The sequence below is a fragment of the Protopterus annectens genome, chromosome 3.part1 (assembly GCF_019279795.1).
Source record: "Protopterus annectens isolate FY-2018-M chromosome 3.part1, PAN1.0, whole genome shotgun sequence".
Taxonomy (NCBI): Eukaryota; Metazoa; Chordata; order Ceratodontiformes; family Protopteridae; genus Protopterus; species Protopterus annectens.
This window is the reverse complement of record NC_056732.1, coordinates 514975732-514991233: the sequence shown is the minus strand read 5'-3', so window position 1 is coordinate 514991233 and position 15502 is coordinate 514975732.

Genomic DNA, 15502 nt, shown 5'->3' with positions numbered 1-15502 from the left:
CCTGAATCATATCACAACCCTGTTCAGGTTAAACAGCTTAATCGCCACTGATTCTAGGGACAACCACAAAGCATTCTATAGCTATGTCAAGAATCTCAATGGCAACACCCAGATCTCCTCTGAGTTATAGCACTACGGCATGAAAATTACAGAACCAAATGATATTACCAACATCCTGGCAGATAGGTTCAGTGCTATCTTTACCCCCCCTCTCACGCCCTAGAGGCCCCATATCTGTACAGGAAGAATGTAGAGCCCCTGTAATTACAACTATGCAGGTAAAAGCTGCACTCTCTAAAGCCAAAAACACAACATCCATGGGACTGGACAACATCCCAGGCTGCATTTTACATGAACTTCATAACGACCTGGCTCTCCACCTAAGCACCATGTTCAATCATAGCCTCACATCAGGCTTTGTGCACACTGAATGGCACACAGCAACAGTTATCCCACTCCACAAAGGGGGAGCCACCACTGATCCCGGGAACTATCGCCTATTAGCCTGACGAGCCTGGTCTGTAAGGCTATGGAATATGTCATCATGGAATTCATAAACAAAGACATTGGTAACCTCCAAACTCAGTTTGGGTTTGTGAAAGGCAGATCATGCCTCCTGAACCTGATCAACTTCTTTGAGGAAGTCACTGAAGCCGTAGATGAGGGTAAGGTGGTTCACACAGCCTATCTTGACCTCGCCAAGGCTTTCGACACCATCCCCCATTCTGGAATTATAGCTAAACTCACTAAACTAAGTATAAATCCATATGTCACAAGATGAGTTGACAACTGGCTCACTGACACAACCCACAGTGTAAAAGTTGCAGACTCAAAATCTGACTTCAGACCAGTGACAAGTGGAGTAGCACAGGGTTCAGTCCTGGGACCTCTCCTGTTTGGTATCTACTTCTCTGAAGTACAGGCTAACACAGAAGGCCTTTGGCAAATGAAGTTCACAGATGACTGCAAACTAGGAGCCATAGCTGAGTCCCCAAATGATGTGGACATCCTACAGAAGGGCCTAAATGAGACAGATACCTGGTGTCAGAGCCATGGCCTCAAGCTCAATGCCAAAAAGTGCATTGTCATCCCCTTTGGTAAAAACTCTGTACCCATGAACTACCACATAGGCGGTTGTCTACTTAACGCCGAATGTGTGATAAGATCTTGGGACCTAGGTGGACAGTAGTCTCTCCTTTGATAATCACATCACCACACCAGTCAGGAAATCCTTCTGTGTGGCACACCTCATCACAAAAGGGTTCTCATCCAGGAAAAAAGAGGTCATTGTTCCCCGCTACTTAACACTCATTAGACCCATTATAGAGTACAACGCCCCTTTTGGAATGTACCTCACAAGACATCTGCAGCAGCTGGAAAGGCCACAGAAGTACCTCACAAAGAGGATTACTGGCTTCAAACAGATGCCCTACACTGACCGTCTCAAAAAAACTCCAGCTTTACTCTGTAGCATATCGCCTACTCCGAGGTGATCTCTGCCTAACATATAAAGCTATGTTAAACCCAGAGCTGTTGGACATGCTACAACTAAAGAAATCCCAATCCTTCCGAGCTACACACTCTAGGGACCTAAACCTTGTCACCACAATAAACAGGACATGCTGGAGGGATAGATTCCTGTCCCAGAGACTTCCCATACTCTAGAACAAGCTACCCATCTATGTCAAGCAAAGTTCCTCATTAGCACTCTTCAAGAAAAATCTTGATAAGTGGATGGTAAATAGGAAATACACCCTGGAGATCACTTCTGTGGCTCTACTCAACAGGGGCACAGCAAAATAACTTTCGTGGGTGGCATAAGCCAGGGAACCTTGTTGGCTAGGATTACTCAGGCCCTTGGGCCGATAGCCTGGTACCTACCTATGAACCTATGAACCTATGAACCAGCAAATCAAAATTTTTTACAAAAAATAGAGCAAAATTATTAGGAAGGTCTGTGAAATCAAGGACAGTGACAGGTATGTATTACTCCTCAATGAGGTAAATAAATTGACTTTCACCTGCTGCTAAACAGCAGTCATTGATCACCAGTGTTACGCAATATATATTGATATTTGCTGAAATAATTTCAAAACTAGTATCGTTATGGCTTATGCATGTGTGTGTGTGTGTGTGTGTGTGTGTGTGTGTGTGTGTGTGTGTGTGTGTGTGTGTGTGTGTGTGTGTGTGTGTATGTGTGAGTATATTGATGTGTGTATATGTGAGTGCATCTGTGTGTGTGTGTGTGTGTGTGTGTGTGTGTGTGTGTGTGTGTGTGTGTGTGTGTGTGTAAAAATGTATCACAGATTTTTATCTGTGCACACACCCAATAACACAGGAACACATACGTTATTCTCCTGGATATCAGTAAAAAATGCAGCTAACAAGTAATTGTATTTCAAAAGTAAGGCACAAAATATATTTCAGAACATTCAGATACTTAGATCTTCTAGGAGTCAGGTGGCTGCCACACCCAAGATTTATAAATGGATATAGGGGGCCCTTAATTATCCTTCGCTGTGTTGGAGCCCCACAAAAGCTGTTGCTGGTTAGGGAAAAATGTGAACAAGTGTATTAATTTTCTGAATACGCTGTTTAACCTGAATAGGATTGTGATATGACCCTATTAGGATAAAGCAGATAATGCACCCATCCTAAAACCAGCCTTGTTCAGACGTATATGTGTGTACAGAAAGTTGCTATAGGTTATGTTGTTGAGACTGGGGATTGTGTGGTTATTACTTCTTAAATTTTCATCTCAGTTAAACTTTATAGTTGTGCACAGGAGGTCATTATAGCTTGCTTTTGGGCTGGGGACAGTATGGACATTGTTTCTTTTATAGGTTCATAGGCATCTACTAGGCTAACAACCACTAGGTCCTTATAAGCTTAGTCATGCAACTCAAATGTGATCCACAAATTTGGTTAATATAGGGATGATTTGCTTACTGCCTCTGTCTACCACAGACATAGGAGTCAGACCAAGGGTGAATTTCTGATTATCCATCCACCGGTCTGAGTTGCACTTAAATAGTGATAGGAAGGAACCCTGGTTCAAACAGATGGGAAGTCTGTTCCAGGGAATGAGAATTCTCTGAGAAACATGTCTGTGTCTCCATGTCGTACTTATGTTGCAAGAAAAATGTAGGTCTTTTGATCTATTTGTTTTGTGGATGTGCAAAAGGTTCATCAAAACAGGGTCCAGGAATGCCTTGTATGCCAAGAAAAGATGACCACTCAGAAGTCTGTATGATACTGAGTAAAGTATAAGGACTTTGAGGTGATCAGCATAGGATATTGTGTTTACTCCATGCATTCTTTTTGTAGTGAACCTTTGTGGATGTTCCAGTTGCTCCATGTATCTGGTCAGGTACATATGGAAGGGGCCTACTTTTTCACAGACCTCAGAGGTGTAAAAAGAGGATTATTATAGCTTGCACAGGGGCAGTGTATTGTCTAAGGGCAACAAACTAGAATACATTACTATAATCCTATTTTTTTTTTCACTTCCTTGTCAATCACACATCAGACACATATACAAGTGATTGACTGGCTTTGGGGATTAGGGGTGAGAAGTGAGGAGGCTACTAGGCTTTCGGCCCTAGGGCTTATACAAGCCTAGCCATAACAATTCCCTGGCTATTTCTTCCCACAACATTTACTTCCCTGGACCCCTGCCTAGCAGGGTGACTGACGTAATCCCTGGGGTGAATTTCCTATCTCCCATCCAATTGTCAAGGTTTCTTTTGAACAGGGCCAAAGAGGCGCTCTGCTTGACATGTATGGGCAGTCTATTCCAGAGTCCGTGGAGTCTCTGGGTCAGGAACCTATCCCCCCAGCATATTTTGTTCATTGTGATGATAAGGTGTATATCCCTGGAGCATGTGGCTCTGAGGGATTGGGATTTCTTTAAGTGTAGCATGTCCAACAGCTCTGGGTTTGACATGGCCTTGTATGTTAAGCAGAGATTGCTTCTGAGTAGACGATATGCGACAGAGTATAGCTGGAGTTTTTTTAGACGGTCAGCATAGGGCATCTGCTTTAGGCCTGTGATTCTTTTCATGAAGTATTTCTGTGGCCTTTCAAGTTGTTGCAGATGTCTTGAGAGGTACATACCAAACAGGGTGTTGTATTCTATAATGGGTCTAATGAAGGATGAGTACAGTGGAGCAATGACCTTCTTTTTTCTGGATGAAAAGCCCTTAGTGATGAGATGTGCCACAGAGAAGGATTTCCTGACTATTCTGGCGATGTGGTTATCGAAGGTGAGACCACTGTCTATCTGTGTCCCTAAGTCTCTTATCACACTTTCAGTGTTTAGTGTACTGCCACCTATGTGGTAATTTACGGGTACATGTTTTTTTCCCAAAGGTGATAACTATACATTTCTTGGCATTGAGCTTGAGCCATGGCTCTGGCACCAAGCATCTGTTTCTGTAAGGCCCTTTTGTAGAGTATCCACATCATTTGGGCATTCAGTAATCGCTCCCAGTTTGCAGTCATCTGCAAATTTTTTTAGCTAGAGTTCCTTAATGTTGGCCTGTACTTCAGAGAAGTAGATGCCAAACAAAAGCCGTCCCAGAACTGAATCCTGAGGTACTCCACTTGTCACTTGTCTGGAGCTGGATTTGGAGTCAGCTACTTTTACAGTGTAGGTTCTGTCAGTAAGCCAGCTGGCAACCCATCAAGTGACAAAGGGATTAATGCCCAGCTTAGTAAGTTTATCTATGATTCCAGAGTGGGGGATAGTGTCAAAGGCCTTGGTGAGGTCCAGACAGGCTGTGTGGACCTCCTTACCCTCGTTCACAGCTCTGGAGACTGAGTCGAAGAAGTCAGTCAGGTTTAGGAGACAAGATCAGCCCTTCATGAACCCAAACTGGGTGGGGTCCAGTGTTTGAAGGTTGTCAATGTCATTATTTATAAGTTCCATGATAATACATTCCATGGCCTTGCACAGCAGACTCATCAGACTGATGGGGGTGGTAGTTCCCAGGATCCAAGGTGGATCCCCCCTTGTGGAGTGGGATAATTGTAGCTGTGTGCCACTCAGTGGTCACGAAGCCTAAGGTGAGGCTATAATTAAACATGACACTTAGGTAAGGTGCCAGTTCATTTTGTAATTCATGTAGTACACAGCCCAGGATGTCGTCTGGTCCCATGGATGCTGTATTCTTAGCTTTGGAGAGTGCATTTTTTACCTGTGTGGCCATTATTACCGGAATTTGGAAATCTTCCAGTATTTAGGGGGTGAGAGGTGGGTGAAGTTGGCACTGAATCATTCTGCAAGGATATTGGCAATATACTTGGAATAGGTATATTTAATGCCATTCTGTTGTAGCTCAGAGCAGATCTAAGCATTGCCATTTAGATTATTGACATAGTTATAGAATGCCTTGTGGTTGTCTTTGGGATCTTTGGCAATTTTATTTTCGTAACTAGCTTTGGAGGATTTTATGAGGGATCTCAGCTTCTTGCTGAGGCTGGTAAGGGAGTTTTTTACATCCTGGGATTTTCCTCTTTTCTGCAAGAGTTTCTTCCTTTTGTTGTAAATTGCATTTTGTTGTATGCGATGTATATGTATGTCAGCAATCACTTGAAATACATGATTGTGGTGATTTGACCTCTGTTTTCATCCCAATGTAGCATCAGAGGGATGCAAAGTCAGTGACTGTGTTTTTTGGGGAGGTGAGAGGCAAGCAGTATTTCCAAATAGGACCTGTGTATCCCCACAACAATTTTCTTGTTTGTTTATTGTGAATTACTGCTTTGTCAGCTTTGAAAATTAAGCCTTGGGCACAACTTATGACTTCCTTGTAAGAAAAAAAAATACTGAAACTCTTCATTTTCATGATTCTTGTTTAGGCCACCATTGGATTAAAAGGTTGGGAAAATACTATAAAATGCATCCCAGTGCATCTATAACTCCTATGGCTTCTGGGTATACTGGCTTAATTGAGTTATTTCCTAAATGTTTTTTTCTGTGTTGTCTTGCTCAGCAAAGGTGTGCTGAAAGGATTCATGGAAAACTAAAGCTGAACAGCAACTCCAAATTTCTTTCCTTAATCATAATTTCTGTTCAAGCCATCACTGGATGAAAAGGTTGTGTAAAAAGAAAAAAGAAACTTTAAAAAAACACTTCAAAGTATATTGAAAGGCATGGCCATCTTCATGAAAAAGCTGAAGAGTAAGGCAAATTGTGAGAAAAGGAAAAAAAAAATAATGTGCATTGTATGGGGAGACCAAGATGGGGGAAACAGAGGGGAGCACTGGAGGATGTGTGTGTGTGTGTGTGTGTGTGTGTGTGTGTGTGTGTGTGTGTGTGTGTGTGTGTGTGTGTGTGTGTTGGTGGAGGAGGTGGCGTGCTGAAAAGTAGGCAGTGCCTAGGACACCATTTCACCTAAGTCCAACCCTGTACATATAATGTATCATCGTTCCAGCTAAATGCTCTTAATTGTAAATGTTCACTTGTGAGATGGGCCAACATGGTATGGTACACAGACCTGTTGTAATGTGAGAGCATTGTAGCTACAGGTCAGTCTGTGACTACTACTCCTATAAGCTTGCAGCATGAACTAAAGGGTTGCATAAAATGGGTGGCAATGACAGGGTGATACTTAGACTGGAAGTGCCTAGGAGGCCCCGACTTGACATTTTCTGGGGGCCCCCAAAATGGTAACACTAGTCCTCTATGATACCCCTACCCTTCTCTGAGTCATTATAGTCAAGCAGCACTAAAAACATTCTTTGTGTGTATTGGATTGCAGGGCAGTAGCTAGGGTTCTGTCAGCAATCCGCATCAAGGACAGAAGGATGACCTTTTCTGTCACCAGTAGACAATTCTGCACCATAAGCAGTAACAAGTAGAATGTCTACTGCATAATATTTGGCTCTCTTTACTCTAGCAATATATAGTAGCACTGGATTACTACCTTCCCGTCATTGTTTGCAGAAAACCCCCTATTTGGACAGTTGTGACCTGAAAAAAATATGAAAAATGCCAAATGTTTTGAGATTTTAGGACATAAATGTAGTTGAACCTTCTTCTGACAGATGCAAAAAAAAAAACATGAATGAATTAATAAGATAAAAAACAACAAATCAGCTAAAGTTCCACACAACTGAGCCTTTATTTTATTTTGGTAAAATAGGGAAACACATTTTTTCCCTATATTAATTGCAGGTATGGTTGTCATGCAAATTTTCACATTTCAATGAAAAATTCTCAACTTTGTAATCAAACAGTGCCAACTTCAGCTGATCTCATCACTCCAAAGTATGCTAATATAGCCATCATCATTTTGAAAAACATATCAATGTACAGCTTAAATGTGACAGTGATGATATGGGACTAGTGACAGCGTGTGGTATAAGTAGTGGCAGGCCACGCAGCAGTAATTATAGTAATAGCATCAGTGAAATGTATAAGAAGAGTAATTACACCCATGTCCACCTCCTTCCAACTGGAATAGTACAGTGAGATGTCTATTGTACAAGGGCTTTCGGTTGCCTTGTATCTGTGCAGACATTTTTCTAAGATATCATATTATGGTGGCAAGCCTTGCACTTCAGGTGATATAATGTGAAGACTTCAAGTATGTTGCTCTTAACGAACAACTCTAGGAAGCAGACCAAAATATTAAGTCTGGCAGTTGGTGCAGAGTCTGGCAGTTGGCTGGAAGGATTAATGAGCTGTTTCCAGGACTTGACTCTCTCTCAGCCTCCATTGCCTAACTGAGTGACTCTGAGCAAGTCACTTAAACAGACATCACTCCCAGGATGACTTGCAAAAGGCTCATGGAGACTGATGTTCAGTTCTAGCCTGGTCAACAAATAAATGGATAAATAGAGTTCTATTTTATGCATGTATACACAGTATAATCATATGGGTGGCCATGGTGGTGCAGTGGTTAGCATTACCACCTCACAGCAAGAGGTTCACTGGTTTGATCCTTGGCTGGGGTGCCTTCTTTGCCAAGTCTGCATGCCCTCCCTGTGGTTGCATGGGTTTTTCTCTGGGTGCTCCAGTTTCCTCCACACATCCTAAAGACATGCTGTAGGTGGACTGGACAATCTAAATTGGCAATAAGTGTGAGTGCGTGCATGTGTGTGCCTTCTGTGGAAGGTTGGGCATTGGGCTGGCAACTTGACACTGGAAAGCTCCACTGCCAATCATGAGCAAACAGGTGATCTGCTGTGGTGACCCCTAACCAGGAAAAGCCAAAAGAAGAATACACAGTACAATCATCAGTTTGGAATGTTTTCAACAGCCTTTATACCAGAATGGTTGCCATATTGATAGGTGAACATTAAACTAACCACCATAAATGGCGATCTTAAACATAGCCAATAACCTAATGTCAGAACCAAACCTTGTACCTTATGTCTATGAGGTGAAGACCTTACCCATTTTGTCAAACCCACTCACAACCACTTTGTAAAACCCACCCACCCATACTCTGCAGTGACTGGAGATACTTAAATCGCAACACAGCTAAATGAGGCAAAGGCCTCAATTAGAGCATTACCATTGCTGCTCACTACTGTAGCCTGCTGTAGAAGCAGCAGCACACTAGACAGATTCTGCATAAGACAATATAATGAGCAGAGCTAATGTTCATGTGTCCTTTCACAATGCCATATTATATTGCATGTTGATGATTTGCTTCCTGTAACTTGTTATCCTTTGCATCCTATATTATGCAGAATTCTACTTGGTGAGACATTTTTGAATTTCCTCCTACAATTATCTGTCTAAATATACCAAAGCATGTTTCTTGGCTTTGATTGAATAGAAACGGTGTGTAGGCTGTGCTAACAAAACTAAGTTTTGCACATGTTGAGTTTGATTAATGAAGTCTCTGAGTACAAAGTTCAGGATGCGTTCAAAGCACTGTTCATACATTATGCCCCCAGCCACAGGACATACACAACATCTGTAGCGGTGTCAGATGTAATACAGCTTGCATGCACTCACTGAGGAGTTCACTACCCTGAATGTTTCTGTTCAGGATCATCAAAAAGACATTCAGCTTGGGAAACTTTCTCAAATGCAGAAATGCAGCATGACATTTGACAGACTCGGTTTCCTGCTGTAGCCGTAGCCCCAGGCAATGCTTGGCACAAGAATCATTACTAGGTGAGGATAATGAAAAAAGAGTGACGTCATGCATAACATGCTACCCCAAAGGTCAGTAGCAGCTAACCATGTACCAAAAGTGATGGGCACCTTTTCCCCAGGCAGTCATTTAAAGTCTCAGACACAGTACATGAGATCTGTTGAATGGCAATGGACAGGAACAATTCCCAAAAACCAAAAATAACTTGCTGTTTTGGTATTGAGGTACTAATTACCTACCTACCTTCCCATTTATTTATAACTGACAAATAACCCAAGCATGTCATTGCAGTTGAGAAGTATTTAACTCTAAAAAGCAGTAATGCAGAACAGTGCTTACTTTAGTATCTTTGCAACATTACAGTTTCATACTAAATTATAAATACTGTTTTGTCAAAATTTCTCACAGCTTCTATCTGAACTGTTATAAATGCTCACCTTCTTACTCCAGGACTCATATTATTTCAGTTTTGTTTCTTTAATCAAGTTTGTTGTGACATTGTCACTGCTAAAATAGTCAACCTACCTGCAAAGGAAGAAAAGAGATAAATAATCAGGCAAACAAATAAATAAATAGACCTTTAATCAAGGATTCATACTAAAATTCAACCAAAAGGGGTATGCCCTTGTCTATATGCTGTGCATCAGGCCTGCCTGGCTCATACTATTTTTGTTTATTCAGAACACTATAAAACATACATGCAATCACTGTGCTACAGGCATAAAACTAGTTACTGAAATTCCTGTCATTTCTGGTATCAACATTCTTATGATAATGGTGGATGGTGATGTGGATTTCATCATACGTAATGTTACCAGACCACAGTGTGATTCTGCGGTGAACTGAAACTTAAAGATTAATAAAATATAGAAATAATTAATTGTCTCATAACTTTAGGCCAATGCAGTGTCAGCTCCATATTTCTCAACTACCAAATCATACCTCTGCGACAGTTCCATCCCTGACAATGCCACCCAATCAAACACAAAAATATCAGGTCTCCCACTTGCACCAGGCTGCAGATAAGTGTCGTTATTATCATTAACCCACAGAGAAACAAAGCACTTAATCATATGATGCTTGATTATAGAAAGTTTGAGACTGTTACATGTTGTACTCTGCTTAATTTAATCTTGCAGAGTATGTAAATGTAGTGAGTGCTTAATGGTGTTTCTTTATGATGAAATCTCATAACATGGATTTTAATTTTCTGTAAAATATTCTTTCTAATATTGGGCAGCACACCAACCTTCCCTTAACTGCATCTGTCATTACTAAACCTTACTCTCCCCCTTTAAACAGTCACCAAGATCACAATTACTGTTTGTTTGGACAAAAAGGAATTACTTCTCTTCTCTTCTCTCATTGCCATTAAATCTTCTATGGCACCATTTTCTTGTACACTGTTTATATTGTATAAGTTTTCACATTCCGCTGATATAAAAGAGCACAAACATAATGCTAATGTCCTTGCCTTTATGACAGACCTCCCCTTTCTTTGTACTTATCAACATCTTTTTGTTCTTTCTTGAGCTTTTTGTTTGGGTATGGCCATTAAGTAGCCTTTTACCCATTTTCAGAATTCCTACTAGCTCTTGGTAGTATATTTGTTTGCAGAAATTCTAGATCTGTGTTGCAGATGTCAGAGATGTGCTCTCTTCTCCAGTGTTAAGGTGATTATGGTGCTTTGTTGCCTGCTTTTCCTAGTCTCCTTCTACTACAGAGCACTTCCTGAGTACAATAGTCCCACTACTTATCCTGTGATGCATGAGAACCACCACAGTTGACGTTGTTGTCATCACTGCCCCACTAGTATGAGAACCACCACAGTGGAAGCTGTTGTCTTCATTGTCCCACTAGTATGAGAACCACCATAGTGGAAGGTGTTGTCATCACTGTCCTACTAGTACGATAACCACCACAGTGGAAGTTGTTCTCATCACTGTCCTACTAGTATGAGAACCACAACAGTAGAAGCTGCTGTCATCACTGTCCCACTAGTATGAGAACCACCGCAGTAAAAGCTGTTGTCATCACTGTTCTACTAGTATGAAAATCACCACAGTGGAAGCTGTTGTCTTCACTGTCCCACTAGTATGAGAACCACTGCAGTGGAAGCTGTTGTCTTCACTGTCCCACTAGTATGAGAACCACCAGAATGGAAGCTGTTGTCATCACTGTCCTACTAGTATGAGAATCACCACAGTGGAAACTGTTGTCTTCATTTTCCCACTAGTATGAGAACCACTACCGTGGAAGCTGTCATCACTGTCCTACTAGTATGAGAACCAGCACAATGGAAGCTGTTGTCATCACTGACCTACTAGCATGAGAATCACCACAGTGGAAGCTGTTGTCTTCATTGTCCGACTAGTATGAGTATCACCACAGTGGAAGCTGTTGTCATCACTGTCCCACTAGTATGAGAATCACCACAGTGGATGCTTTTGTCATCACTGTCCCACTAGCAGAGCTGTTCCACTCCTTCTGATTTCACTTCTGGGTCCACTTCCACATTGTTATATTTTTATAACACTGTGCTAAATATTTCTAATCAATCACTGCACTTATGTCTAGGGGACTGTTATACCTGCCTGTCTTTACTTACAGAAACAAGCTTTTTTTTTCCTTTTGCAGATGCAATACATATGGTACTTCCAGAAACACTTGCTTTGCCTTTGTCCCCAAGTGTACATGTAGGAGTAAAGTCTGCCTTTGTTCTGTAGGAGAAGCTTTTCAAAATTATTTTTCAATTCATGGTAGCGATATAATAAAATACAGACATGCTGCTTTTCTTTTAGTCCTTATTGCCAATTCCACTTGTGAGTACAGAATGTAATAAATTGCCAGTGTTTATCTCAGAGGCATTTTACAAAAGTATTATGAAACTTTTGAAAGACTGCAAAAGCAGTATGTTAGTTTACACATGCATGCACACAGAGATACAGACACATGCAAATACACATACACACATGCACAGACACACACATACACACACACAAATTCACATAGAAACATGCAATACTGTTGATCTATATTGTTATATTACTGTCTTCATCCATAGTTCATGTAGAAGATGGAAAATGTCTTTCTACTTTCAGTCCCTCAGATTAAATTTACAAAAGTGTGTTATAGATTATAAATTGTCACCATCTCCAGGACAGGCAGTTCTAGAAGCTAGTCATCAACATTGTGGCAAAAAAAAAACACTTCTCAAATGAAAAAGTAATTTTTCTTTAACTGGAGTTTCCTACTTACTGGTGGTAATTTCCTATTAATAGTACAGAGCATGCCTTACTTTGGCAATGATGTTCTAATGGTGAGTTTCTCTGAGTCATGCAACTTTTACTTTTGTTAGAAACTATAAGAAGTGCTTTGTGCAGCTGTATTCACAAACAGATTTCCTTTATTGTGCAGACGTTATTACGGATATTTTATTGTTCACTACGGGCAAACTTCTGCAGACTGTTGAAGTTACAAGAGACAAATGCTACTGAAGTATAACAAATACAATTAAATGTGAATGACCAGTGTCAGTAAAAAGTCCCTAAACACTCTTATTTTGTGCATTGTTGTTTGTCTTGTTCTTGAATGACTCACTTCCTCTAAGTAACTATAACTATATCATGTACATTTACTATTGTGGTAGGCTAAACGGCAACAGCAGGTGAAGTAAAAGTGAAAGTAACAATTATCAACAATATCTCTAGACAGACTAACTGCCATAATAATGCAGGTTCTATGGTGCAATGTTTTGCTAACATTATCACTAGACATATAGGGTTGGGAGGGTGGCCTAATGGTTAAAGTGTTTGCCTTACAAACACAAGGTACAGGCTTTGAGTCTCACAAGGGATAATTGGCTAGGCTTAAAATGGCCCACAAGGGCAGTTAGCTTAGTACTAATCTATGAATCTATGAATCTATGAATCTATGAAGTTATTTCTTCACTCTGCATTAGTGAAACTGTAAATAAAAGGAGATGGAGCTCTGCAGTAAAGGTCGGCATTGAAGCATGTGTGACATATCTTCTCTGAGACAGTAATCAAGGAGCCTCAATCCTCACCACTGACACCAGTGAGGGACATTTACTTGGAACAAAGATAGATACACACAGTATTCCCAGATGCAGCTCTCTGCCCCAAGAACAATTTCCCTTTGACCGCACAGGGAACACACTCCTGTCTTGGGACTGGGTTTCTATCTCTCTCACCAAGCCCCAAATAAGACTCTACACTGCCCAGGGATGTAGAGTTGAGACCTCAGCTGAGTGTGCTAAGCCAAGCCCTCCACAACCTTCTCCATAAAAGCTGGCACAGATTTACCAGCTATGCTCCATCTGCTCAAACTATAAGGTAGATACTGCCACCAGAACCCTCCAAAGCCAGCTACTCTAAGGCTCTTACCAGGGTATACAATTATAATTAGGAAAATTAGTACTTACACAAATGGCAGTATTTTGACCAAATGCAAGGATTTCAGGAGCAGCCACAGTGTCACCAAATAAATATAAGTACTATCAAAGCTTAAAAAATTCCATAGAAGACAAGCCATGATTACAAGTTTAAATATGCAGTATTTAATAATAAATAATACAAAGAACATGAAAATACTTAATATCCATTTGCAATAAACACCAGAGATTCAGTCACAGGAAATATTAAAAATAACACAAATGGAAAGCTTTACAAGGATACAGAAAAACAACACTTAACTAGTCTCACTACATTTTCCTACCTGACTAAAGAATTACTGTACCCTAGTTCACTTACCAGAGCAAGGCAAGATGATGTAGATGAGTGGTCCTTCTTTGTTAGGTTTCAAAAACAGACTGCTGAGAGCTAAGTGACATCTCCCACTGATACCTAAATATCATTTCAGTGCTGGCTATAGAATGTCATCACATCTGGTCATCTGACTCTGGTGCCCACACTACTCCCTTTACTAGAAACTGAACAAGAATATAGCACATATGTGCCACCATACACACACACACACACACACACACATAGAGCTTTGATAAGATGTGTTATGGCATCTGAATGCTATAAAACCATTTCAAATGCTTCTACCCTTCCAGAGTAGAAATTAATTCACCCCTAAGGACAATACAGTAGGATTCATAGTCCTGAAATTCACAGACATTTTGTCTCTGGCTGCAATCAGAACTGTAAGATACAATCGTCATGGCCTAAACCAGGTAATTTAATTTCAGACTATTTTTCAAAGTTGGCTGGACTGAGTTTAACCTCTTCTCTTCCAGTATCCTCTGTTACAATATATTAATTTCAACAGTTACAATACAGTCTGACATGCAGGCGTATTTCTTTTCTGTCCAGCAGGACCCACTGTTGGTACATTTTTAACACAAGCAGCTGTGCAAATACATTTTCAGCACAAGCACCTGTACAAATCAGTTTGATATACAAATGGCATAGGATTCTTTACAAATCTCTAGCTAGCTATGCTGGAATATGTTGCACATCCACTGCTCTACTTCGCCTGCCATAGCTGGCAATACCTCACATCATCACAGCATGTCCAAGGAGTGTAATTTAGTAGGTAGAAGAAGCAGAATAAGCAAGAAAATCTTGTCAGGTTAGTTCAAGTTAAATCCAAAATCATAGGACTACATCAGCTCAGAAATGGTAGTTGATTCTGTCGTGTATGTGTGTGTCTGTGTGTGTGTGTGTGTGTGTGTGTGTGTGTGTGTGTGTGTGTGTGTGTGTGTGTGTGTGTGTGTGTGTGTGTGTGTGTGTGTGTGTGTGTGTGTGTGTGTGTGTGTGTGTGTGTGTGTGTGTGTGAGTGTGTGATCAAATGTACATGTATACATCTGAGTGTCTGCATCAATGTGCATGTAGTTGTGCATCTCCACATAAACAGGACTATTTGACATACATTGTTTGAGAATGTCTGTGTTTGTAATGCTCAAGTACAGACACACACACACACACACACACACACACACACATATATATATATATATATATATATATATACATACATACACACACACACACACACACACATATATATATATATATATATATATATATATATATAGATAGATAGATATATACATTAGTTGAGCTGTGTATGTCTGCACTTGTTCATATGCTATGTGTATATGAGAAACAGAGTGTGTGTGTGTGTGTGTGTGTGTGTGTGTGTGTGTGTGTGTGTGTGTGTGCGTGCGCGTGTGCGCGTTATAGTTAATAAGTCCAAATGTGAAACTTTCTAAGGCTAAGACTTCTGCACGCCATGTTGCTGAAAATTGCATCTTATATCACATACTATGTGCACATGACCTAATTTAAACAGTAAAAATTACAGGAAGCCTTGAACATAGTCATGCAACAAATAGCAAATGTAAAATAAACTGGAAC